We start from the raw sequence: 25286 nt of genomic DNA on the forward strand, positions 1-25286 counted from the left end.
AAGGGGAAGTGTAGACTGTCAGTGTAAATGGACTTGGTAACCTTAGCTTGAGGTCCTGCTAAGGAGATAACCCCACTGGGAAATGGGACCCTAGAGGGGGAAGCAAACACCTACCTACCTGCTTTGGGTCTAACCGTTCTTTCTTGCTCCCTCCCCTAAACTTTGTTTTCTTAACATAATTGTAGATTTTGTAGTTTCAGAAAAAGTACAGAGAAATCCAGCCCCCCCTTACTTGGACTCCCCCAGTGGTAACATCTTATAAAACGATAGTACACTTATCGCAACCGTGGTGCTGGCGTTAAGTTGCAGAATGTTTACATCACTCCAGGAATCCATAATTTGCTCTTCTTATAGCCACATCCATCTCCTTCCTCCCCAGCCTCTTTGTAACACCTTACAAACACTGTCATTTCTAAAACATTAGGAAGATAAAGTCAAATAGTGAGTGTTCTTGTGAGATCAGCTTTTTTTTTTCAACTCAACATAACTTTCTGGAGGTTTACACCAGCTTCAATAATTTCTTTCACTGTTCAGTAATTTTTTATTGCTGAGTAATATTCCATGGTGTGGAGATACAGCAACTTATTTTGTCATATCTGTATTTTTTCCATTTTGGAACTATTAAGAAGAAAGCTGCTGTGAACATTCATGCACATGTTATCATGTGAATAAGCTTTCCATATCTCTGTGATAAATTTCCACCAGTATAATTGCTGGGTCATATGATAATTGCATATAACATTTTTTTAAAAAAAGAAGCTGCCAGGGCCACTGTAGTGTCACAGCAGATTAAGCCACCACCTGTATAACACTAGCATTCTTTAGAAGAGCTGGTTTGAGTCCTGGCTGCTCCACTTCTGATCCCTCTCCCTGCTAATGCGTCTGGGAAAGCATTGGAAGATTGCCTGAGTACTTGTGTCCCTGCCACCCATACGAGAAACCCGGATTGACTTTGGCCTAGCCCTGCTTGGCCATCGTGGCCATTTGAGAAGTGAACTAGCAGATGGAAGCTCCCTTTCTCTCTCTCCTCTGTGTGTGTGTGTGTCCTTCTCTTTGTGTAATTCTGTCTTTCAAATAAATAAATAAATCTTAAAAAAAAAAAAAAAAAAGCTGGGACCAGCATTGTGGCATAGCAGGTTAACCGGCATCCCATATGGGCTCTGGTTCCTGTCCTGGCTGTTCCACTGCTAGTCCAGCTCCCTGCTAATGGACTGGAAAAGCAGTGAAGGATGGCCCACGTACTTGGGCCCTTGCTACCCACATAGGAGACCCAGAAGTTATAGGCTCCTGGCTTGAGCCTGGCCCAGCCATGGCTCTTGCAGCTATTTGGGGAGTGAACCAGTGGACTGAAGACCTCTCTTTTTCTTTCCCCTTTTCTCTCTATAACTGACTTTCAAATAAATAAATAAATCTTAAAAAAAAATTGCCAACTGGTTTTCCAGAGTAGCCATATTATTTTCATTTCCTCCAGAAATATGTGAATAATCCAGTTTCTTTCTATGCTCATAAGCATTTGGTGTTAAGCATTTTTAAAAATGCTGTTCCTATAGATATCTAGTGATTTCATTGTGATTTGAATTTGCATTTCTGTGGTATTTAATAATATTGAACATCATGTCATGTGTTGACTTGTCATCTATACATCTGCTTTGGTAAACTGTTCACGTTTTTTGCCTATTTTCTGTTTGAATTTTTTTTATGATTGAGTTTTGAATGTTCTTTATATAGTTACTTTATATAGATACTAGTACTTGGTCAGATTTTTTTTTCTGTCTTTAACTCATCTTTTAAGTTTTTGGTAGAACAAAAGTTTTAAATTGTGATGAAATCCAGGTTATCAGTTTTACCTTTTAAGGATCATGCTTTTGTTGTTAAAGCTAAGAACTCAAATTTACAAGCACTGGAGTCTATAGATTTTCTGATTAATTTTCCTAAATGTTTTTGTGGTTTTGCAGTTTACATTTAAGTTCATGATCCTTTTTGATTTAATAAGATGTGAGTCTCAGGTCAAACTTCCATTTTTTGCCTATGGAAGTCCACTTGCCCTAGCCTCATTTGAGTAAAAAGGCCATCTTTTCCTCCATTGAACTGCTTTTGCATGTTGGTTGTAAATAAGATTGGTAAGCCTGGGCGGGTCTGTCTCTGGACTTTCTCTTCTGTTCATTGACCTATGTCTCTGATTCTCTACTAATACTCATATTCCTGAATACTATACCTATTCAGGTGTTGAAATCAGAGCTCATGCTTTTTCTTGTGTTTCAGGATTGCTTTAGCTATATTCCAGTTCCTTTGTCTTCCCATGTAAAATTTGGAATAATCTTTTCTGTATCTACTGTGTCTACAAAAGTCTTGCTGGGATTTTTATAGAAATTGGTTAAATCTGTGCATCAATTTGGGAAGAATTAATATCTTTGCTATGTTTAATCTTCCAATTCATGAGCACAGTATATCTTTATTTATTTAGATCCTTCTTGATTTTTTAATCATCATTTTGTAGCTTTCAGCCTGAATGTTTTGTTTTTCTTTTAAAGTGGGTGTAAATGATACTGTGTTTTTCATTTTGATGTTTATATGTTCATTGCTTATATATGAAATATTTTAGTTTTAATGCCAACATGTTACTCATATATAAATTTATGGTTGAATTTTGTGCATTCAATTTGTTTTCTTTGATCTTGATGAATTCACTTACTCATTTTCAAAGGTTGTGTTATGGATTCCTTGAGATTTTCTCTGCAGATAATCATAACGTCTACAAATAGTTTTGTTTCTTCCTTCAGACATAAATGCCTTCTATTTCCTTTCCTTGAATACTACACCTGCTAGAACTTCCAGCATTATGTGAATAAGAGTGTACATCCCTGCCTTGTTCATAATTTCAGGAAAAAAGCATTCAGTAGTTTTCGGTTATAATGTTAGCTGTAGGTTACTTTAACATGCTTTTTTTTAGAGATTTATTTATTTTTTACTTGAGAGTCAGAGTTACACAGAGAGAGGAGAGGCAGAGAGAGAGAGAGAGAGAGAGGTCTTCCATCCGATGTTTCATTCCCCAATTGGCCACAATGGCCGGAACTGCACAGATCCTAAACCAGGAGCCAGGAGCTTCTTTCGGGTCTCCCACGCGGGTACAAGGGCCCAAGGATTTGAGCCATCTTCTACTGCTTTCCCAGGCCATAGCAGAGAGCTGGATTGGAAGTGGAGCAGCCGAGATTAGAACCGGCGACTATATGGGATGCCAGCACTTCAGGCCAGGGCGTTAACCCGCTGTGTCACAGCGCCAGCCCCTGATGTGCTTTTTATCAAGTTCAAGTTCCCCTTTCCTAACTTACTGAAAGTTTTTATAATGAATGGATGTTGATTTATATCTCACATTTTTCTGAATCAGTTGATATGATTGTAAGATTTTCTTCTTTAGCCTGTTATTTCTTTTTTAGCCTGATATGATTGTATAATTCCTTTTTTCTTTTTGAAGATTTATTTATTCATTTGAAAGTCAGAGTTGCAGAGAGAGAGGGAGAGACAGAGAGAGAGAAATCTTTCATCTGTTGTTCACTCCCCAAATGGCCGCAACAGCCAGGACTGGATCAGGCCGACACCAAGAGCCAAGAGCGACTTCTGGGTTTCCCATGTGGGTGCAGGGGCCCAAGGACTTGGCGAATCTTCTGCTTCTTTCCCAGACACATTAACAGGGAGCTGGATTGGAAGTTAAGCAGCCAGGACTCGAACTGGCGCTCATATGGGATGCCAGTATTGCAGGCTGCTATACCACAACCGGGTTTTGTATAATTCCTTTTTTTATATTTGTAAATTCTGATTGCTTATGTTTTAGTAGGGATTTTGCATCTATATTCATGAGGAGTGGTGGTTTGTGCTTTCTTTTTTGGTACTGTCTTTGGCTTTGATGCTGAAGTATTACCAAAATTGTATTTTTGATTTTCAGTTTCATTTATTTTTGCTCTTAACTTTATTATTTCTTTAATTTATGCTTGCTTAGGATTTACTTTGACATTTGTCCAAGTTCTTCAAATGGGAATGTGAATTATTGACTTACAAGATTTCCTCTTTTCAAAAACATGCATTCAGTTGTACAAATTCCTTTGGGAGCACAGCTTTGGCTGTGTCCTGCAAATTTTGATGATTGTATTTTCACTTCCATTCAACTTTTTTCCTCTTGAGATTTTTTGTGTATGATTTTATAAGTTGGTTGTTTAGTTTCAATGTGTTTGATAGTTTTTCTGTAATCTTTGTTACTGATTTCTAATTGTTTTCCACTGTGATTAGAGAACAAACTCTTATTTGATTCCAGTTATTTTAAATGTGTTGAATGGTTTATTTTGTAGCCTAGTATGTGGTGTATCTTGGTATGTGTTCCTTGGACACTTGAAAAAAAAATGTGTGTTTTACTGTTTTAGGCTGAACTGCTTTATAGACATTGATTAGATCCTGTTGATTGCTGATATGTGGAGTTCTTATATTGCATATCCTTTCTGACTTTCTTCCTAATTATTCTAACTATTGCCAAGAAATGGGTATTGATATTTTTCACTATATTTGTAGATTTGTTTATCTCTATTTTCAATTCTCTAAGTTTTAGGTTTTTTTTTTTTTAAGGCTTCTTTCTTTATTTGAAAGTCAGAGTTACACAGAGAGAGGGGAGAGAGAGAGAGAGAGAGAAAGGTCTTCCATCCTCTGGTTCACTCCCCAATTGGCCGCAACGGCCAAGCTGAGCTGATCCAAAGTGGGGAGCCAGGAGCTTCCTCCGAGTCTCCCATGTGGGTGCAGGAACAGAGAGCTGCATGGGAAATGGAGCAGCCGGGTCTCAAATTGGTGCCCATATGGACTGCCAGCACTTCATGCCAGGGTGTTAACCTGTTAAGGCACAGCGCCGGCCCCAATTCTGTTAAGTTTTATTCCACATATTTTATAGCTTTGTTGGTGGTGGTACATACACATTTAGGATTGGTATATCTTTTTGGAGGTGTGGCCCTTTTTCAGATGTAAATGTCCCTTTTAATGTCTGATAATCTTTTTAGCTCTGAAGTCTGTTTTTTTTTCTAATATTTATTTTGAAAGACAGAGTTACAGAGAGAGGCAGAGAAAGAGAGAGAGGTCTTCCCATCCGCTCCCCAATTGGCTGCAAAGGCTGGAGCTGCGCTGATCCGAAGCCAAGAGCCAGGAGCTTTTTTTGGGTCTCCCACATGGGTGCAGGGGCCCAAGGACTTGGGCCATCTTCTACTACTTTCCCGGGCCATAGCAGAGAGCTGGATCGGAAGAGGAGCATCCGGGACTAGAAACGGCGCCCATGTGGGATGCCAGTGCTTCAAGCCAGGGCGTTAACCTGCTGTACCACAGTGCCGACCCCTATTTTTTTCTGGATAATTCATCATTTTTGCTTTATTTTGATTGATGTTTACATGACATACTGTCTTACTTTTTACCTACCTGTGTTGTTGGCATTTGAAGTGTTTTGTAGACAGCATAGAGTTAGATCATGCTTTTTAACCAAAAAGAGATGCAATTTTATATACATTTTATATATTTATGTTTTGGATTTTATATGTTTGAGATGGAGATTTAGAGATATGGCCCTTTTTCATGATTTGTCTTAATTAGTGCCAATTTATCTTGTGAGTAGTGCATGTACCTCCCCTTTCTTTCTATTACTTTATTTGTAATAATACATTTAGAACCACATAAGACAATCCTTTTTTTTTTTTAAAGATTTTATTTATTTATTTAAGAGGTAGAATTACAGACAGTGAGAGGGAGAGACAGAAAGGTTTTCCTTCCGTTGGTTCACTCTCCAAATGGCTGCAATGGCCAGAGCTGTGCCCATCTGAAGCCAGGAGCCAGGTGCTTCTTCCCACTCTCCCATGTGGGTGCAGGGGCACAGTCACTTAGGCCATCTTCTACTGCTTTCCCAGGGCATAGTAGAGAGCCAGATTGGAAGAGGAGCAGCCAGGACTCAAACTGGTGCCCACATGGGATGTGGGTGCCTCAAGCAGAGGATTAACATACTGCACCACAGTGCCGGCCTCCAGACAATCCTATACTTTGTTTTAGCTATCAAACATAATTTAGGAAACTCAACGGAAGGAGGAAATGCTATTGTATTTCACTCATATATGTATATACTACGTTCTTTTTTTTTTTTTTTTTCTTCTGGAGATTACATGATTCTTCCTTTTTTTTTTCTGTTCTGTTTATTTTCTTCAGCTACTCTTTTTAGAGTGGTTCTGCTGTGAAAATTCTTGAATTTTCCTTTATCTGAAAGTGTTTTTATTTCCTCTCTTGAAGGATATTTTCACTGGGTATAGGATTCTAGGTTGACAGTTCTTTTCTTTCAGCACTTGAAAAATGTGCCACTCCTTCTGGTCTCCATGGTTTCTGATGAGAAATCCACTGTCATTACCTGTATAGGTAAGGTATCTTTTTTCTCTTGCTGCTTTCAATATTTGGGAGGGAGGGAGTTGATTAATTTTCAGAAGTTTGACTATGGTATGTCTTGGTGTGTGTGTGTGTGTGTGTGTATGTGTCTTGCCAAATTTGGGAGTTTCCAGCCATTAGTTGAGTGTTTTTTTGACCTTGCCCTCTTTCTTTACTTTTTTTGAATTTCGATGACGTTAATTTTAGATTTTTTGCTGTTATTATATGGATTCCTAAGGCTTTGTTAAATTTTTCAGCGTATTGTCTTGGGTTTGTTCAGTTTGGGTAGTTTCTGTTGCTATATCTTCTGTTTGAGCAATTCCTTCTTCTTTTCCCTCCCTTCTACTATTGATCCCAAATGCTGAGTTTTTTATTTTGTTTATTATGTGTTCCAAAATTTCCATTTGGTTCTTTATATCTTCTGTTTGTTTGCTGAGACATTTTATGTTTTCATTTTTTTCAGATGTATTCATGGTTTCTCATTGAGGTATTTTTATGATGGCTGCTTTAAAATCTTTATCAAATAATTCTAACAGTTGTCTCCTCTTTGTTTTGTCATTCAAGTTGAGGTGATCCTGGTTTTGGTAATGAGAGTATCTTTTGATTGAAACCTAGCTTTTTGGATATTAAGTTGTGTTTGGCTGCATTCTTTGAACTGTTCTAGCAATGTGAAGAGGTGGCTCCATCCGGTTAGTGTAAGATGAGGAGGCTTGATTCCCACTTGGCCTCCACTGACACCTGATGGGGAAAGGTCTCCGTGTTACCTTTGGGCACTGTAGAAGTTCTTGCCCTGTAATAGGCTTCCATTGTTAACCACCCCACCTGGAAACGATAGGAGTGCTTCAGCACTGTTGTAATCATGGCCTCCACTGACACTGGGCCTAGGGACAAGAAAGGAGGGAGGGCTCTTTATTGCTGGGCAGCAGTGAAAGTCCTGGTGTGTCACTACGCCTCCTGTGACACCACCAAAGTAGGAAGAGGGAAGGAAACATAACACCTGAGTTGGGGCCAGGAAGTTTGTATGTCCCCCATGCCCTCCACTGCCTGCATGTGTATGTGTGTGTGTGTATGTGGTGGGGTCCTCACTTGTTCTCTTCCAGCACCCCCAGTATGGGTGTGGGAGGGAGGGTCCTCATTTGTTCTCCTCTGCCAGGACCCCCAGTGTGGGATTCTGGCTCATCTTTATTGACTGACAAGGGTGGAAACTAGGTTTTCTACTTAGCTGACATCAGTAGGTAAGGGAAACAGTTTTTTCTGTGATGCTTGGCTTGTGAAGAATAGTTATTATCTGAAAGTCTTTCCTGCTGGGGCTGCCTCTTTTCTGGTCCTTGTACTGGAGAGCTCTGGCTTTTGTTGGGATGTCTTTGTCTGTATCCATTGGCAGTTATGGGTTGCGATCCTCTTCAGTACCAAGTCTGGGATATAGGAGGTTAAAAAAAAAAAAAAGAAAAGAAAAAGAAAACTCAGGGGATTCACCATTATGTTGTTCCCTGGGTTCTATAGCTGATCTGTCATTTTTCTCATATATATTGTCTCATATATAAAGTCCAATATTTTAAATTGTACTTGGTGAGAGGAATAGGATCATGTATATCTGTTCCATCTTTTTGGAGTGGAATTCCCTTACCTGCTTGTAGTTTGGCAAGGAAAATAAAAACACTGCATGGGTTGTTTTATGGAGAACATAGCTTAGAATTCTGTGTGGAATTGTTAACATGGGAATGGATCTTTCAAAGACAGAGTCTCAATCTCAGGCAATTTAGATATCGTTCAGCTTGAAGACCTGAGTTGCTGCCTAGTGACAGGCAGTAAGTGACACAGTGTTCTTTGATTTTCTTTCCATGTGCTATTTTGATCTTGGCTTTATATATACAGTAGATCAGAAAGCATAAATTGGGTAGGATTACACCTTTGTAAGTCATTTTCAGTCCTGATATTGTTTAGTTGATTCCAGTGTTCTTCAGAGCAGTGATCCAAGTACCTTTCAATCATTCAATTGATATAACTCAACCCTTAGAAATGCTTTTATTCATGGCTGGCGCTGTGGCCTCGCAGGTTAAGCCACTGCCTGTGATGCCAACATCCTATATGGGTGCGAGTGCAAATACCAGCTGCTCCACCTCTGAACCAGCTCCCTGATAATGTGCCTGGGAAAGCAACAGAAGATGGTCCAAAGTCCTTGGGCCCTGGCACCCATGTGGGAGACGTAGAAGAAGCTCCTGGCTCCTGGCTTCAGTCTGGCTCAGCCCTGGTTATTGCAGCCATTTGGAGAGTGAACCAGCAGATCAAAGATATCTCTCTCTCCCTCTCTCTCCCTATAACTCTTTCAAAGAAATAATTTTTTTAAAGAAATGCTTTTATTCATAAAATACCTGTAATTTATTTTCTGGTCCTTTTAACTTTGAGATTTAAAAAATTTTAGTTTCTTGGATTACCCTGCAGTCAAATTGGCTTTTTATATACTATATAGTTCTATGCATAGATTTTATAGACAAGTTTATGATAACATTTAAGAAAGTTATATCAATCCCCACATTTCTTTTAGGCTATTTGCCATCACACCCATTTCCCAGCCCTAATCCCTGGCAATTACTTACCTGTTCTTTACTATATTTTTTTTTGGAACATGTCGTGTAAGTAAATCATTTTGTTTATAACCTTTTGAGACTGACTTCCTTCTGCTCATATAATACCTGAGATTTGTCCTAGTTATTGAGTGTATCACTAGTCTACTTGTTTTTCTGTACACCGAGCAGTAGTCCTTTATATTTGTGTGTGTGTGTGCATGCATTATATGTGTTTATGAGGGAGCTTCAAAAAGTTCATGTAAAATTTACTTAAAAATTTACTTATTTGAGATGCAGCAAAAGACAAGGAAAGCTCACTTCATTCTCCAGATGTACAGAGTCACTGGGGCTGGACCCAAGACTGAAACTAGTAGCTTAGAACTCAATCCAGGTCTCTCACATGGACAGCCCATTACTTGAGCTATCACCACTGCCTCCAAGGATCTGCATTGGCAGAAAGCTGGAATCAGAAACTGTGGAGATGGTAATTGAACCAAGGTTCTCCTGTGTGTAACATGGGCATCTTAACTGGCATCTCCACCACTGGACCGAATACCTACCTCCCATACCTCCCATATTACTTTTTTAAAAGATTTATTTATTTATTTGAAAGTAACAGTTACTCAGAGAGAGAAGGAGAGGCAGAGAGAGAGAGAGAGAGAGGTCTTCCATCTGCTGGTTCACTCCCCAATCGGCCGCAATGGCCGGAGCTATGCCAATCCGAAGCCAGGAGCCAGGAGCTTCTTCCTGGTCTCCCACATCAGTGCAGGGGCCCAAGGACTTGGACCATCCTCTACTGCTTTCCTGGGCCATAGCAGAGAGCTGGATCGGAAGTGGAGCAGTTGGAAGTCGAACCGGTGCCCATATGGGATGCTGGCACTGCAGGCGGCAGCTTTACCCGCTCTGCACAGCTCCGGGCCCCCATATTATTTTTCATTCCATTTTTCTGCAAACTTTTTGAAGTCCTCTCATTTCTATGCATATTAACATGTGCATATACACTATATATACTAAAATCTGTTTATCCTATGTACTTTTGAGTTGTTTCTACTTTATGCTTATTATGAATACAGCCAGTATAAGCATTTGTATAGTCGTGTCAGTTTTTGTGTGAACATAAGTATTGATATCTCTAGGGTTAAGACCCATGAGTGGGATTGCATGGTTATATACTAACTGCATGTTTATTTTAAAAATACGCAGACTTGGCCGGCGCTGCGGCTCAATAGGCTAATCCTCCGCCTTGCGGCGCCGGCACACCGGGTTCTAGTCCTGGTCCGGGCGCCGGATTCTGTCCCGGTTGCCCTTCTTCCAGGCCAGCTCTCTGCTGTGGCCCGGGAAGGCAGTGGAGGATGGCCCAAGTGCTTGGGCCCTGCACCCGCATGGAAAACCAGGAAAAGCAACTGGCTCCCGGCTTCAGATCAGCGCGGTGTGCTGGCCGCAGCGCGCCGGCTGCAGCGGCCGTTGGAGGGTGAACCAACAGTAAAGGAAGACCTTTTTCTCTGTCTCTCTCTCTCACTGTCCACTCTGCCTGTCAAAAAATTAAAAAAATAAAAAAAAAAAATACCCAGACTTTTCCAGAGCAGCAATGCCATTTTGTCCCCTGCCTGTAAAATCCTCCTCTCTTTTCTTTGCAAGAATATTTACCCTTACTTATTGCAGCACTTTTATAAACCTTTTTTAAAGTATTTGTTGGGGCTGGCACCCTGGCTCACTTGGTTAATCTTCCGCCTGAGGCGCTGGCATCCCATATGGGCGCTGGCTGTAGTCCCGGCTGCTCCTCTTCCAGTCCAGCTCTCTGCTGTGGCCCAGGAAGGCAGTGGAGGATGGCCCAAGTGCTTGGGCCCCTGTAACTTCATGGGAGACCAGGAAGAAGTACCTGGCTCCTGGCTTTGGATCGGCGTATCTCCGGCTGTAGTGGCCCTTTGCGGGGTGAAGCAACGGAAGAAAACCTTTCTCTCTGTCTCTCTCATTATCTGTCAAATAAATAAATAAAATAAAATATTTGTCAAGAGTTGGTGCCTGTTGATGATTCCCTATTTCTTCATATGTTAATTTTGGATTTAATTCTGGACTTTTTATTATGTTATGAAGGTATTTCAAAAGTTCATAGAAACTGAATTAAAATAAAGTTTATTTTAGTGCAAAAATGTTTGAAATCTGTGCGTGGTTTTTCCATAATGTATACTTCCCATGAAGTATACTCATATGCTTGGATTTCAAGACTTTTTGCACCAGAACAAGTGTATTTTTTAATTTCATTTTCACAAATGTGTGAAGCCTTCTTGTATTAGTCTCTTGGTTTTTTTTCATATGCTGTGGACAGTATTAGTTGTAGGAGGCAGCTGACTCAGTTAACTTTAGCATTCAAGTTCCAGACAACATTCTGTGAGTTGTGGTTCCTATGTCAGTTCAGTTTTCAAAGCCTTTTGGTGTACTTGGATGTGTCCCACTTATTTGTCATTCATTGGCTACCTTGGGAATTGGGCCATGCTCTGTCTGATATTTCAACTTTCAGTGTCTGCATATGCATTTCATGATCCAATCCATGCTTAAGTAGCTTGGAGTGAGACAACAAGTCATAAATAACTTCAAGAAATTACTTCCCTGAGCTCATTCATGGATGGCATCTCCCCAGAAGCTTGTCTTTGGTTCTTTGATTCGAAAACTGGGCTCTTTAATTACCACACTGTACTGTGCTGTTCCCATGATTATACCCCGATCTTAGGACAAGCAGTAGGGTGATAAGGAATAAAAGCAACAGGAATTTGTTTCATCTCCTGTAGAATTTTCCTTCCTTTCTTAGAGGCTCTGTCTTTTGCTGCCTCTACAGGAAGATTTGAGGCCCACCAGCTGGGAGGACAGAGGAAGCAGTGCTACTCACATGTTGTTCTTCCCGTTTTCCTGTTACTTTCAGCTGCCACGTGCATTTGTCTAGGTTTTATGCTTTTAGCAGGACAGACAAGGTGAAGGATGCTGAGTCCCTTTTACCCAGAACTGGGGGCCACTGGTCCTGCTTTAATGTTGAAATAATTAGTGGGAAAACCATAAATAGGTCAAGTATTGTGGAGCTTGAAGATGATACAGTGGAGGCCTTCTTGAAGAAAAGCTGTGAACTTAGTTGTTGGAAGGGGCTGTGAATGTAAATGGCCCTGAAACTCAAGTTTCATTAATTTTATTATAAACCTGCTTTTGGGAAAAAAAAATAAAACATACATCATCCCTAGTTATGAATTGGACATCGTACAGGGTGTTTTTTATTCCTATTTTTATTTACTAGTCATCAAAATAAAAACACAACCTGTCTTCTATCCCCAATTTGGAGATGGAAAAAAAGATTTACAGTAGTGAAATGGTGTAGATAGAAGTGGTAGAATTGGGCTTTAAGATTCAACTGTTACTAATCCTAAGGCACACGATCTCTTGACTACCCATAGTACTTAATGAAATAAGTACATTACAGATTATGAGAGCCAGTGTAGGCTATGGTTAAGAGTCTGGCTCAGAAGTCAGGTTGCTAGTCTTCATTTGTGACTCTGTTATTGTCACTGGAACCTTAACCTTTTTTACCTCTGTTGTCTGCAAAATGGGGAAAATAGAATACACTTCAGGGGATTGCAGATTAAATGGTGAATATAAAACAGAATAGCTTCTGGCACATAGTGTGTTTTATACACCAGTTCCAACAGTGCTTCTAGATAAATTAAATAAAAGTTTGTGCTTATGAGCCTTACCTCTTGAGCTCCAAAATCAAGTTATGAAAAAAGGCAATGTTCACTTACTTTCAAATGAATTCTGGTCATATTGCAGCTTTGAAACACAAGCTAAGATATAATTGTTTGTAAAATAGGCTACATATTGTATAGTCAGTGATATTTTTTGTCAAAAATTTTAAAAAATTTAAGGTTTGGGAGCATTATTCTGTTTAATGTGCTAATCTAGAAGAAGCATACTCTGTGTGGATGACTGGAAAATCTGGAATATCATAGGTTAAATGTTTTGATGAAATGGCCAAATACTAACAAAGCCAGAAGTTAAATAAAAAGAAATTTTTTTTCCTACACCAGATATTTGAAGTCCTAAACAGCCCCAGGCTTTCCTGTAAAATGGAGAGAGTAGTAGTATCAATCTATATTTTACCTGTGCCCATCTTGTCTGCACTTTCACCTTCTGTGGTTTCAGGCCAAATACAGGTCTGATAGTATTAAATGGAACATTCCAGAAATGACCAACTTATTTGTTTTGTTGTTTGCACTGTTCTAAATAGCATGATGAACTTTCATACCATCCTGTTCCATCCTAGCTATGATATGAATCTGTGTTTTTTCAGTGTAACCATGCTGCACATTCTATTCTCCCACTAATCACTTGATAAGCATCTTGATTATCTGATCCACTACCTTGGTGTTGTAGTGATTGTGTTCAAGTAATCATTATTTTGCTTAATAGTGGCCCTGAAGTGCAAGAATGGTATTGCGGGCAATGTGAGTATGCCAGAGAAAAGCCATGAGGTGAAAGTACCATAAGATATTTTAAGAGAAAGGGAAACCATATTTATATAACTATTATTATATCGTTATAATTTCTCCTTTAATTACTGTTAATCTTTTTTCTATGCCTACTTTATAAATTAAATGTTATCCTAGGTAAATACTCTGTGTGTGTGTGTGTGTGTAAAACCATCATCTATATAGAGTTCAGAATTAGCCACCTTTTAGGCAGCCCTGTGTGGATAAAGGGTAACTACTGTAATTACCTACTGAAGTCTAACAAATTACCATGAAGCTTAGAATAATCACTCACAGCTCATATGGGTCAGGAATTTGAGTGTGGCTTGGTTTGGTGATTCTGGCTCAGGATGTCTCCTGAAGTTACTCAAAATGTTAGGTTGGGCAGCATTCACATGAAGCATTTACTGTGGAGGAAGCATGTGGAGGATCATTTTAATTTGGCTCACCTATGTACCTGGCAAGATACTGCCTGGCTTTCAGGAGGGCACCATGAGGTTCTTTACCATGTGGACCTTTCCATAGGAGTTCTTGCGTGCCCTTGTATCGCAGCTGGAATCCCTTGGAACAATTGCCCAAGAGAGATGAAAGTGGAAGCCACGGTATCTTTTATGTCTTAATCTCAGAATTCTCACTCTATTGTTTCTACAGTTACACAGGTCATCTTTGTCCAGTTTAGAAGAGGACTATCAGGAGGCGGAAGTCATTGGGACCATCTTGTATACTGGCTACCACCTACCTTATATGATTGCTGTAGCAATTAAATGGCAGTATTCCAGTGAATACTTGTGGAACCTGATAGATGCCTAGCGCCTAGTTGGTTAGTGTGTTTCCTTTTGACAGTCCTAGATAGTAGAAATTCATTTCTGATTGTTTCCCAAATGCAGAGGAAGGTTTAATGTGTCTCTATGGGGAAGAGATAAACACTGATCTCTGAGTGAAAAGATGAAAGTCTTATAATTATTTGTTTGGAAGCTCAGTTATTATTTTAGTATCAAGTAGTAACAGTGATTAGAATTTTATGCAAAAATATTGATAAATGCTATAAGGTACAATTTTGACCACAGTGAACTCATTTAATTTGATTAATTCCAAGTACACATCATTGAAGAAGCGTAATGTATTTTAAGTCTAGTCTATACAGTTGTGGATGTGTTTGTGTATGAGATTGAGTATAATTTAACTGCTTCTGCTTTCTCGAAGGTTAAATAGACTCAAAATATTCTTGCTCTTTTCTGAAGAGGTTATGTCTTAATATTGATAGTGATATAATGATAGCTTATTTTGAAGAGAACATTTACTAAATTATTTAGAAAATAGTCCATAACAAGAATATATAGTGCTTTATGTATTATAAAAAGAAAACATGAACTTTCTTAATGTTTTTCTTTTTCTTTTTAAGATTTATTGATTTGAAAGACAGAGTTATATATAGAGAGAGCAGATCTCTATCCACAATGGCCAGGGCTGGGCCAGGCTGAAGCCAGGAGCCAGGAACTTCATCTGGCTCTCCCACATGGCTGCAAGGGCCCAAAGATCTGGGCTATCTTCTGCTCCTTTCCCAGGCACATTAGCAGGGAGCTGGATCAGAAGTGATACAGGGGCTGGCACTGCGGCATAGCAGGCTAAGCCTAGGCCTGCGGCTCCAGCGTCCCATATAGGACCCCATTTGTGTGTCCCAGCTGCTGCTCCTTTTCTGATCCAGCTCTCTGCTAATGGCCTGGGAAAGCAGTGGAGGATGGCCCAAGTGCTTGGGCCCCTGCACCTGTGTTGGAGACCCAGAAGGAGCTCCTGACTCCTGGTTTTGGATAGGCCCCAGCTCTGGCTGTTACAGGCATTTGGGGAGTGAACTGGCAGATGGAAGACTTTTCTCTTTCTATCTCTCCCTCTCTCTGTCTGTAACACTACCTTCCAAAGGAATAAGTAAAATATTAAAAAAAAAAAATGAAATGGAGCAGGCATATTTTCAACTGGTACCCATATAGTACACCACAGCACTGGTCCTTGAGTTTTCCTTTAAATAAATTGTTCTTGGGTATTTAAAAAAGTTGCTTCCTTTTTTTGTTGCAGTGATATTAAATATATTTCTGAGTATTTTTCTCATTATAGCAGTAACTAGTAAGGATACTATAACACTAGAAAATACTCCGCATTTTGTAACATCCAGAGTCTAATTATATCTGATTATTTATGAACAAAATTAATTGGAACAATTTTCTTCTCTAAATACAGGATAAAATCTAGTCCATAAGGAAGTGGTATCCAATGCAGTTAGTAAAATATCATGATTTATCATGATACTATACAAATATTTGACCACTGGAGGGCTCCATATCTTTAAAAAATATATTAACAGTATAAATGTTCACTGTAACAGTTTTAAACAGTACAGAAAGATAGATATGATTCTATATTTTTGAGTCAAAATACTAATGAGCAAAGACTAAAACAGTTGATTGTAAGTGAAAACTGCATAGATGTACAAATAATGTATATTTAATAAGTGTTTACTTCTTTTTCTTGTATTGGAATGAAATTAAGTTATATTGCCCTGTTTCTTTATAATATACTGTCAACTCAGATGTCAAAAATACAAAGTTAGGGATGCCAATTTAAAACTTGGCAGCCTCAAGACTAATGTGTCTGGGAAGGCAATGGAAGATGGCCCAAACACTTGGACCACTGCCACTCTGGTGTGGTTGGCCCAGGTGGAGTTCTTAGCTCCTGGGCTTCAGCCTGGCCTAACACTGACTGTTGAGGATATTTGGGGAGTGAACTAGCAAATGGAAGATCTCTCTCTCTCTCTCTCTCTCTCTCTGTCTCCCTCTCCCTTTCTGTGCCACCCATCCTCACCCCACTGCCCCAACTCACTGCCTCTCTCCCTCTCTCTCTGATTACCCTGCCTTTCAAATAAATAAATCCTTAAAAATATAATTGCTTGAAGTTATTATTTGAGACCTCTCAGTAAAGAAATTGAGACAGAATTTACAGATTAAATAATTTTGGTTTTCGGGTACAGAGCTGTGGTGCAATAGGTTGAGCCTTCACCTGTAGCTCTGGCATCCCATATGGGTGCCCGTTCATGTCCCAGCTGTTCTACTTCTGATCCACCTCCCTGCTATTGGCCTAGGAAAGCAGTGGAGGATGACTCAAGTGTTTGGGCCCCTACCTGCACCCCTGTTGGGGACCCAGAGGAAGTTTCTGGCTCCTGGCTTCAGATCAGCCCAGCTCTGGGCATTGCAGCCCTTTGAGGAGCGAACCAATGGATGGAAGACCTCTCCCCCTCCCACCCCATCCCACCATCTGTAACTCTGCCTCTCAAATAAATAGGTAAATCTTAAATAATTTCATAATTTTGGTTTTCTCATCTCTTTCTTACATCTACCATTTTTAATATGAGACAACTTTTGTTAGGGTTCCTTGGACCATATAGTTGAACAGATTCTTCAGGTATCTCAGTGAAATAATAAAATTCAGAGGATATTAGTACACATTTTAAAATGGAACCAAAACACAAAAAAAGGAAATGTGGTATCACATAATTAGCAATCACTGATTTTTAGGGTTTTGAAATACTTTTGATACTATTAGCATTTCTTTGGTCTAGATGTGTAGTTTACATGGTTTTGCTCTAAAAACTGGCCCTCAGAAGCATGCTTTTCTTTGTTAAAACAAAATGAGAACTTATAAAGCTGAGAGATTGGAAAATCTTAGAACATGTATTAGTACCTGAGGGAAGCATCTTTTTGTCTAGAAAAATTCTGCATGGGAAACTAACATGTCCCTCAAAAACAGCCTTCTTACATCCTTGATCTTTTCTACATGAAAGAAGTGTTTTGATTTCTTTATAATTGTGAAGTGTTTACTTTTTAGATGTTTGATCTGAACTCTGGGAAGTCTGCAATTTCTAGAGTAGTTAAGCATTTTCCCCCTGATAAGATTTGTGTCTCTTTGTACTGAGCTTGCATGGCTGAGGATGGATATTTGGGGTGATTTGAATAGTTAAGTTCCCTAGTTGTTTAGTAGCTTTGTCCCTTAGCACCTCTTCTTTCCAAAAAGAAGCTGAAATGCAAATTAATTGCTAATGAGGAGGAACCAAACCAAACAAAATAAACTGAAAAACAAAACGTTAAAACTTCTTTATTTGTTTATTTGAAAGCTATCCAGAAGCTATGAATATATAGAGTCTCACAATTTGTACATATAAGGTTGTTAGTATAGGAACAAAGATACCAGAGAATGGTAAAATAGCAGTCCATAAATTAATACTAAATGTGTGTATGATTTTTTTTTTTTTAACAAACCACTGTCAAATCTCTTTGGCAGCCTCACAGAGGATATGGTATACCCCTTCTCCATTCGCTTCCTCATCTTCCTGTCCCCTCCACTTGTCATTCCTACTTGGCATTACTATGTTAAAGACAATAACCAGGGTGGGTGGACTTTGTGGCTCAGTGAGTTAAACTGCTGCTACTTGCTATACCCATTTCTATATCTTGTCCCATATTCTAGTGCCTGGGATCTACTTCCCATCCAACTTCCCACTGATGCAGTGTACCCTGTGAGGCAGCAGCTGGTGATGCAAGAACCTAGATCCCTGCCACCAATGTGGGAGACCCAGAATGAGTCCTGACTTCTGCCTGGCCCTGCCTACTTGGTTTCCTCCTCACTGCTACACCCTGGGACACTCAGCGTTCATACCACCTTACCACGTTAGCCAGGCCCCTAAGCCCTTGGGCTCAGTTTGTAGATAGTCCCCATTTCACTGGCCCATCAGACTGTTGCCTAATCAAATATACCTCAAAAAGTGCCCTGGTACCTGGATGAAAATAATAAAAATGTTTAGAATAAAGGAAGGAAATCAGTATAGAAGATTTGTGTGGTAGGAGAAAGTGTTAGAAAAAAGATCAAAACTACAAATAAATCTCCTGGTTTAGATCATCTAGAAGATTCTAACCAAGTTTTTTTTTTTTTTAACTTTTTTTCTTTTTTTTTTTTTTATTTATTTGACAGATAGAGTTAGACGACAGTGTGAGAGAAAGAGAGAGAGAGAGAAAGGTCTTCCTTCCATTGGTTCACCCCCCAAAATGGCCACTATGGCCAGAGCTATGCCGATCTGAAGCCAGGAGCCAGGTGCCTCTTCCTGGTCTCCCGTGCGGGTGCAGGCGCCCAAGGACTTGGGCCATCCTTCACTGCCCTCCCAGGCTACAGCAGAGAGCTGGACTGGAAGAGGAGCAACCGGGACTAGAACCAGCACCCATATGGGATGCTGGCTCCGCAGGCGGAGGATTAACCAAGTGAGCCATTGCGCTGGCCCAACCAAGTATTTTAAAAGCATTTTTATTATTTTATTTTATTTGAAAGCCAGGAAGAGGGAGAAGGGGAGAAAAAGGGGGAGAGCAAGCGGGAAAGCTAGAGAAATAGAACTCTTCCATCTACTGATTGATTCCCTAAATTCCCTCAAGGTGTGGCTTAGGGCCAGGCTGAAGCTAGGAGCCAGGAACTCAGTCCAGGTCTACCATGCAGGCAGCAGGGACCCAACTACTTGAAACATCACCTGCTCCCTCCCAGGGTGTGTATGAGCAGGAAGCTGAAATTGGTAGCAGAGCTAAGATTCAAACCCTGGTACTCCAATAAGGAGTACTGGCGTCCCAAGTGGCCTCTTAACCACTGGGCCAGATGTCCAGCTCTGAGCATTTTTGTGTTGGATATGTAGATTAGGTTTCATTCCCGCATGTTTGGGTTAAAATCATTCTCCTTTTTTAGGATTTGCTTTTTTAAAAAATTGAAAAGAAAAAAAACTAGTAGTTTCAGATAAATTTTTGGGCTTTGTTTTGTTTTTAAAGACTTTTTTTGTGGGGAATCTCTTACATATAAATGTTGCACATGCATGCATTTGTTTTGCTATTTCTGAGTTATCAGTAGCAACCTAATGGCATTTGAATCTCAGTTGAGTTTTCCTTCTACTAAACACTCTTCAACTTCTCTTCAGTTGCTAACCTTTTGAATTGTGTCTAAGAAATGCAAAATTTGTTTGTTTTACTTTTAACTATAGGAAACATGAGTGTTATGTTAAATTTATGAGAGATGAGAATTTTCCAAAGTTAATTGAAAATGATTCTCAGAATCCGTAATCTGGCCGCCTTCTGATAGAGCTGGCTAATGACTTCCAATTTCAGACCCTAGTGGGAACTTTCAGTGGAAACTTAAAAATGCTTGTTTCTTCTTGCTTATTAGTGCTTTGTGTATTGAAAGTGGCTAGGTGTTGTGTCCACTTGTAATTTATTTGAAGTTAATTTTTAAAGAGAAAATACGATTTTTAAAGTTAGGATTTTTGGAGTTTTGGTTTTTGCTTTTATGTCAGGTATTTGGGTTGACATTCACAGAAGGATTTATAGAATAAAAATGTGTGATTGCAAAAAAAAGAAAGAACTCCCTGGGTATCACAGTAGTTATCTGTACAGTGGAATTTTAACTGAAAGGGAATGTTCCCTGGCAGGGGAAAAACAGCACATTCCCTCAGGAAGTTGATTATAAGGTATGTTAATTCTACGAAAATATTCACCTTTTGATCTTCAGTTCTGGGGTACATTCTTTACCTTGCAAGTTCAGCTAAGTAGATGCTGAAAGTACATTTCATAAGACAATGCAATAAAAATGTCTTAACTAAGGCTGTTAGAAACTAGTATATGATCAGTTCTCAGTTCCTTAAAGAATTTGACTAGTACTGATATTAATTGTCATTTAAAATACAAGTAACCTCAACTTTCCTTTGATAAATTATTGCACTAGCATGTTTGCCACAGAACAAGGGGGTGGACCTGTGGTCTCTGGGCATCATGGCTGCTAGGCAAAGTGAATTCTAGGCCTCAGCTCAAATGGCTTTTGCTCTCTTCTGCTTCATTTTTCTCTGTGAGCTAGAGAATCTTTAAATGATAGGATCTTAACAATGTAAGGCCTCCCTGGCCTGTATGAATTTGCATATAATAACTTCTCATGTTTCTATATGAGCCTCTCCATTGATAGAAAAATATCCGAGAGGATCTCTCACTTTGTTTTTGGATGCATCTGATGGTTAGAAGAATTCTCCTTATCCTGAAGCCTCCAAGCTACCTCCTAGAGACATCTGCTAATTGATTTGTTTTAAACTCTGAGACCACCATGCAAAATTATGTCCGTTGTCTCTTCCTTGTAAGACCCTGAAAGCATGTGAAAACACTGCTGCTGCTTTTCCAGAGTTAATGTTTTCATTTCCTTCAACCCTTCTGTCCCAACAGGATTGCTCAGACCCCCTCTGTAATTGTCTGGCCTAGAGGCACTGGAGTTGTTTGCATTCTTCCTGATTCAGACAGACAGTGCCAGGTAGAGTGAGCTTTCATCTGTCCTTGCTGGACAGTGTGGTTCTACTAAGTCTGATTTGGTTTTGAGTACTTCACAGTGTGACTTGTTTTTCAATATGTCATTTAACATGGTTTTTAGTTAAGATGAGCATCTTCTGTTTTCTGCTTTTGGACTTTTACCCATTCCAATTAATGATACTAAGTTTAGATTATAGATACTAGGGTTATAAACAGGTGAAGATAAGATAACAATGCTTACTTATAAAACTGTGTTGTGTTTATATGCTACTTTTGTTACTCTATAAATTGGAGATTTTTAATTTACGCATAATATCATGTAACATATATTGAGTTTTCATGCTAGAATTTCAAAAGAAGAACTTTTCTTTAAAAAAAATTATTCATTTGTTGGAAAGGTAGAGAGAAAGAGATTGATCTTCCATCTGCTGGTTCACTCCCCAAATGGACACAATAGCCAGGGCTAGGAGTTTCCTCCAGATCTCCCACATGGATGCAGGGGCCCCAAGCACTTGGACCATCTTCTGCTGCTTTCCAAGTGCATTACCAGGGAGCTGGATCAGAAGTGGAGCAGCGGTACTTGAACCGGCACCCAGCCCAAAAGAGAAACTTTTTAAGTTTCCCTGTTCTTAGCATCTGTCCTTTCCTCTACCTCTGTTCTCTGATGTAACCATTCTCAGTGCTATGCAAATTAGCACATACACAAAATATTTAGTAAACAAATCAACATTGTTCTGTTGGAGGGAGAAAGGGGAATGGGAGTGGGATTTGGGAAAAAGGGAACCTAATCAATTGATTATTTTGTTAGCAGTCATGTTGAACTGTGTTGCAGATTTTCCTGTAAACAAATAGACTTGAGTTTCAAGTCTCTTCAAGTTGTGTCTTACAGTATATCTTGAAGATTTGTCATGTGAAACTCTTGATACTGACTAGATTCTTTTAATTCTGTGAATCACAAGCTAGAATTGAAATTCAGTGTGCATTATTATTATTACTGCTTACCCCCAAAGTATAACATTTGAAGTTCAATTTTGGCTGAAAAAACCTCCTTAAACAACTCATGTTTGGAAATGAATCCTAAATCTGAATTTATACTTAGTTATATTCCTTTCCATGTATTCACTTTAGTTCTAAAGCAAGAAACAGATATTTGTGTTGTTTTTAAATTATGGCAAGCATTCTCTGTGTGGAATCTGAGTAACGTCAGAATCCAGTTGCTTGAAGTTTGGGTTTTAGATTGTGTGTGAATGTTCATGTGGGACCGCATCACATGTATTATGTTCAGCTTTGATGAAGGTGACCTGGGTCAAGTAAACTTATGTGAGGGATTTGGTGAAGAAACCAGTTAATCTCGTAAATTAAATAATACCTAGTTTTTGGTTCTGTTAGCATCTGCAACAGTGACTCAAATGCTTCCATGTACAAGTTACATTCAGGATAGTTTTGATGTTGATACCTTTTACTTCTTCAAAAATTGGTTGTTTTTCTAAAGGTGTTCTAAGGGAACTCTCACCAAAGTGATCAAAGTTTTTGTTTTGTCTGTTTCCTCCTAAATATAAGAAAAAGTAATTTCAGGCTCTACTCTTGCATGGAGAATGAATTGTGTGCCATTTTCCATTTACGTATACCACTATGCATAGGAAATTCCAAGATCCTGGAAATGTCCTTAGAATTAGTTTTACAAGTCAAATTAATGTGTGCCTGTTTTTCAGTGTTCATTTTGAAAACTGCAGCTGCTCTTTTTGGGAAATACAGATAGAAGGAGAAGTTAGTCTAACAGGAGTAGAGATTTAAAACCTAAGCATCTTGACTTACTGAATATCATGATGTGTCAAAAGTATTGAGTACATTTCTTGAAATTAGGATTTGGAATAGAGTATGTAAAAAAAGTATTCCATGTTTTGCTTTTTTTTTTCAAGAGACTAGATTTGTGATCCAGTACTTTAAAATTCTTTCTCTCTTACTTAACAAAACTCCATACCCATCCTACTTGCTTTTCTCCTCTCACTTGAGGCAGTGGTAATAATATAGTATAACTTATCTATTATTTATTTTGCAAGCTGTGCTGAGATTCAGATTTCATATGCATTCCTCACCCAGCCAGTGTCCAGGAAGCTGGGATAAGATGATTGGCCAAGCCTGGATGATATTTCTATCCCTGACGCTTGGGTAGAATTAGGTCAGTCCCACTCAATGTACATGGACTCTTTTCCCAAAATACACGTACACCCAAGGTACATGAAGTGTTTTGCCAAAATTAAAGTGCTTTTACATATATATATATATGCATATATATATGAATATATGCTGAATAGAAACAAAAGAAATAAGTATGTCTGTTATCATCTACTTGAGAAAAGTCAGCCAAGAGGGGCTGGCATTGTAGTGTACTAGTTAAGCCTCTACCTGCAACACCCAGGAACCCCTATGGGTGCCACTTTGAGTCTCTGCTGATCTACTTCCAATCCAGCTCCCTGCTAATGCACATGGAAAAACAGCAGAAGATGGCCCAAGAACTTGAACTCCTGCCACCAATGTGGAAGACCCGGATAGAGTTCTAGGCTCCTGGCTTCAGACTGGCCCAGCCAGCCCTGGCCATTATGGCCATTTGGGGAGTGAAGCAGATGGAAGATCTCTCTATCTCTCCCTCTCTGTGTATAACTCTTTCAAGTAAAAATAAAATAAATTTTTTTTTCTTTTTTTTTTTTTAATTTATTTCAGGTATACAAATTTCATGTATACAGATTTAGGAACAGAGTGATATTTCCCATCCAACCCTCCCTTCCATCCTTGCTCCCACCCTTCCTCCTTCCTCTCCTATTCCCTCTCTTGATGTTTACAATGATCTATTTTTAGTTTACTTTATACTCATAACATTAATTCCACACTAAGAGTTCAACAGCTAGTAAGAAGAAAAAAAAACAAGTCACCATAGAAAGTACATTTTTGTAGCAGATTGTTCTCTTGGAAAAACTTCTCTAGTGAGTTTCCTTTTCAACTTGAAAAGTGACAAAATCTGATTTTGTTAACTACATGCAGTTAAAATTTCAAAATGTGTATTAGCAATATTGAGAACTATGGCTACTTCAGATGTCTCTGGGGCCGCTTCAGAGTAAGCCTTTTTTTTTTTTTTTTTTTCTTTTGCCATTTGCCTTGCAGTTTTTGAAATTGGTGGCCCCTGGGTTGTACAACACTGATTTCTGTGGGTCACTACACTGGAATGAGTGGCAAAGGATAAGCCCCATGTCCACCAATGGAAGCAGTTGGAGAATATTTCCTTTGATATTTTTAATTGGCTTAATTTGAACTAGATGTCTTATATTATTTAAAATATCGAAAGCGAGAAGAGCAGTAGCTACTAATGCAGAGAGCACTTATTGAGAATTAATTACTGCCAGAGCATTTATACTGTGCAGAGGTGATGTAGGGCATGTGGTTAGTTTAATAGAGGACATAATTTTAATTGGTACTAAGTATTTCTGGTGGGGTGAGCATTTAAGGGAGAATTATTGTTCATATATTCACAACTGGCATTGGCTTGCCATTTTCCAGTCAGTATATACCTACATTGTTAGAAAGAAGTAAATTGACATTAACTTTTTCTCTTCATTATTGAATTTATTATTTTAGAACAGTTCTAGATTTATAGCAAATTTGAGCAGAAAGTACAGTGAATTCTCAGATATCTCCTCCAAACACATGGAATTAACTCTTTAATGTATAATTAACTCTTTAATGTATAAAAATATTTTGAAACAGAAAGAAACAATTTGAGTGCTTGCTTCTATAGCTAAAAGGCATCTTTCTCCATCTTCTGACTAGAAATGTAGAAATGTTCAAGAGCCAGGAAGAGTTCTGTGACTCAACCCTGGGTAAAAATTTAGTCTTTTTTTTTTCTGTGTGTGATTAACATGTAATTCTTACATACTTTTATGGGACACAGTGTGCTATTGCAATATAGGTTACAGCATAAGCTGATCAAACCTGGTAATAAGCCTTTATCTTTCTGCTTGGAGCCTACCAGCTCCTCTCTTCTAGTTCTTCATAAAATATGAATAAATTATTGTGAGCTGTAATTGCCCCACTGTGCTGTGGAACACTAAAAACCTATTCTTTCTGTCTAACTATGTTTTGGTGCTATTAACCAACCTTTTTCTGTCCTCTTCCTTGTCCCTCCCCCAGCCTCTAGTAATCACTACTCTAATTTCAGATTCTTTTTTTTTTTTTTTCTTTTTATGCTTCTGTATATGAGGGAGAACATGCAGTCAGTGTTTGTCTGTGACTGGCTTATTTCATTTAACATAATGGTTTTCAGTTCCTTACATTTTGCTGTAAATGTCTTTTTTTTATGTCTGAATAATATTCCATTGTGTATAGAGAGCGCATTTTCTTTATCTGCTCACCTGTTGATGAACACCTTAGTTGAT

General features: G+C 38.9%; 1 protein-coding gene across 7 annotated transcripts in view; it reads left to right on the forward strand.

The window, feature by feature from the left end:
* The window catches only part of BBX (BBX high mobility group box domain containing), a 280483-nt gene that overhangs the window by 84082 nt on the left and 171115 nt on the right, over nucleotides 1–25286 (forward strand). The window contains exon 3 of one of the 7 annotated variants that reach the window (XM_062207541.1): nucleotides 6348–6420. The exons of the other annotated variants lie outside the window; for them this stretch is intronic. The gene's annotated coding sequence lies outside the window, so the exon portion shown is untranslated. The remainder of the gene's footprint in view (nucleotides 1–6347; nucleotides 6421–25286) is intronic. 7 annotated transcript variants of the gene reach the window in all.

The sequence above is a fragment of the Lepus europaeus genome, chromosome 2, assembly GCF_033115175.1.
Source record: "Lepus europaeus isolate LE1 chromosome 2, mLepTim1.pri, whole genome shotgun sequence".
NCBI lineage: Eukaryota > Metazoa > Chordata > Mammalia > Lagomorpha > Leporidae > Lepus > Lepus europaeus.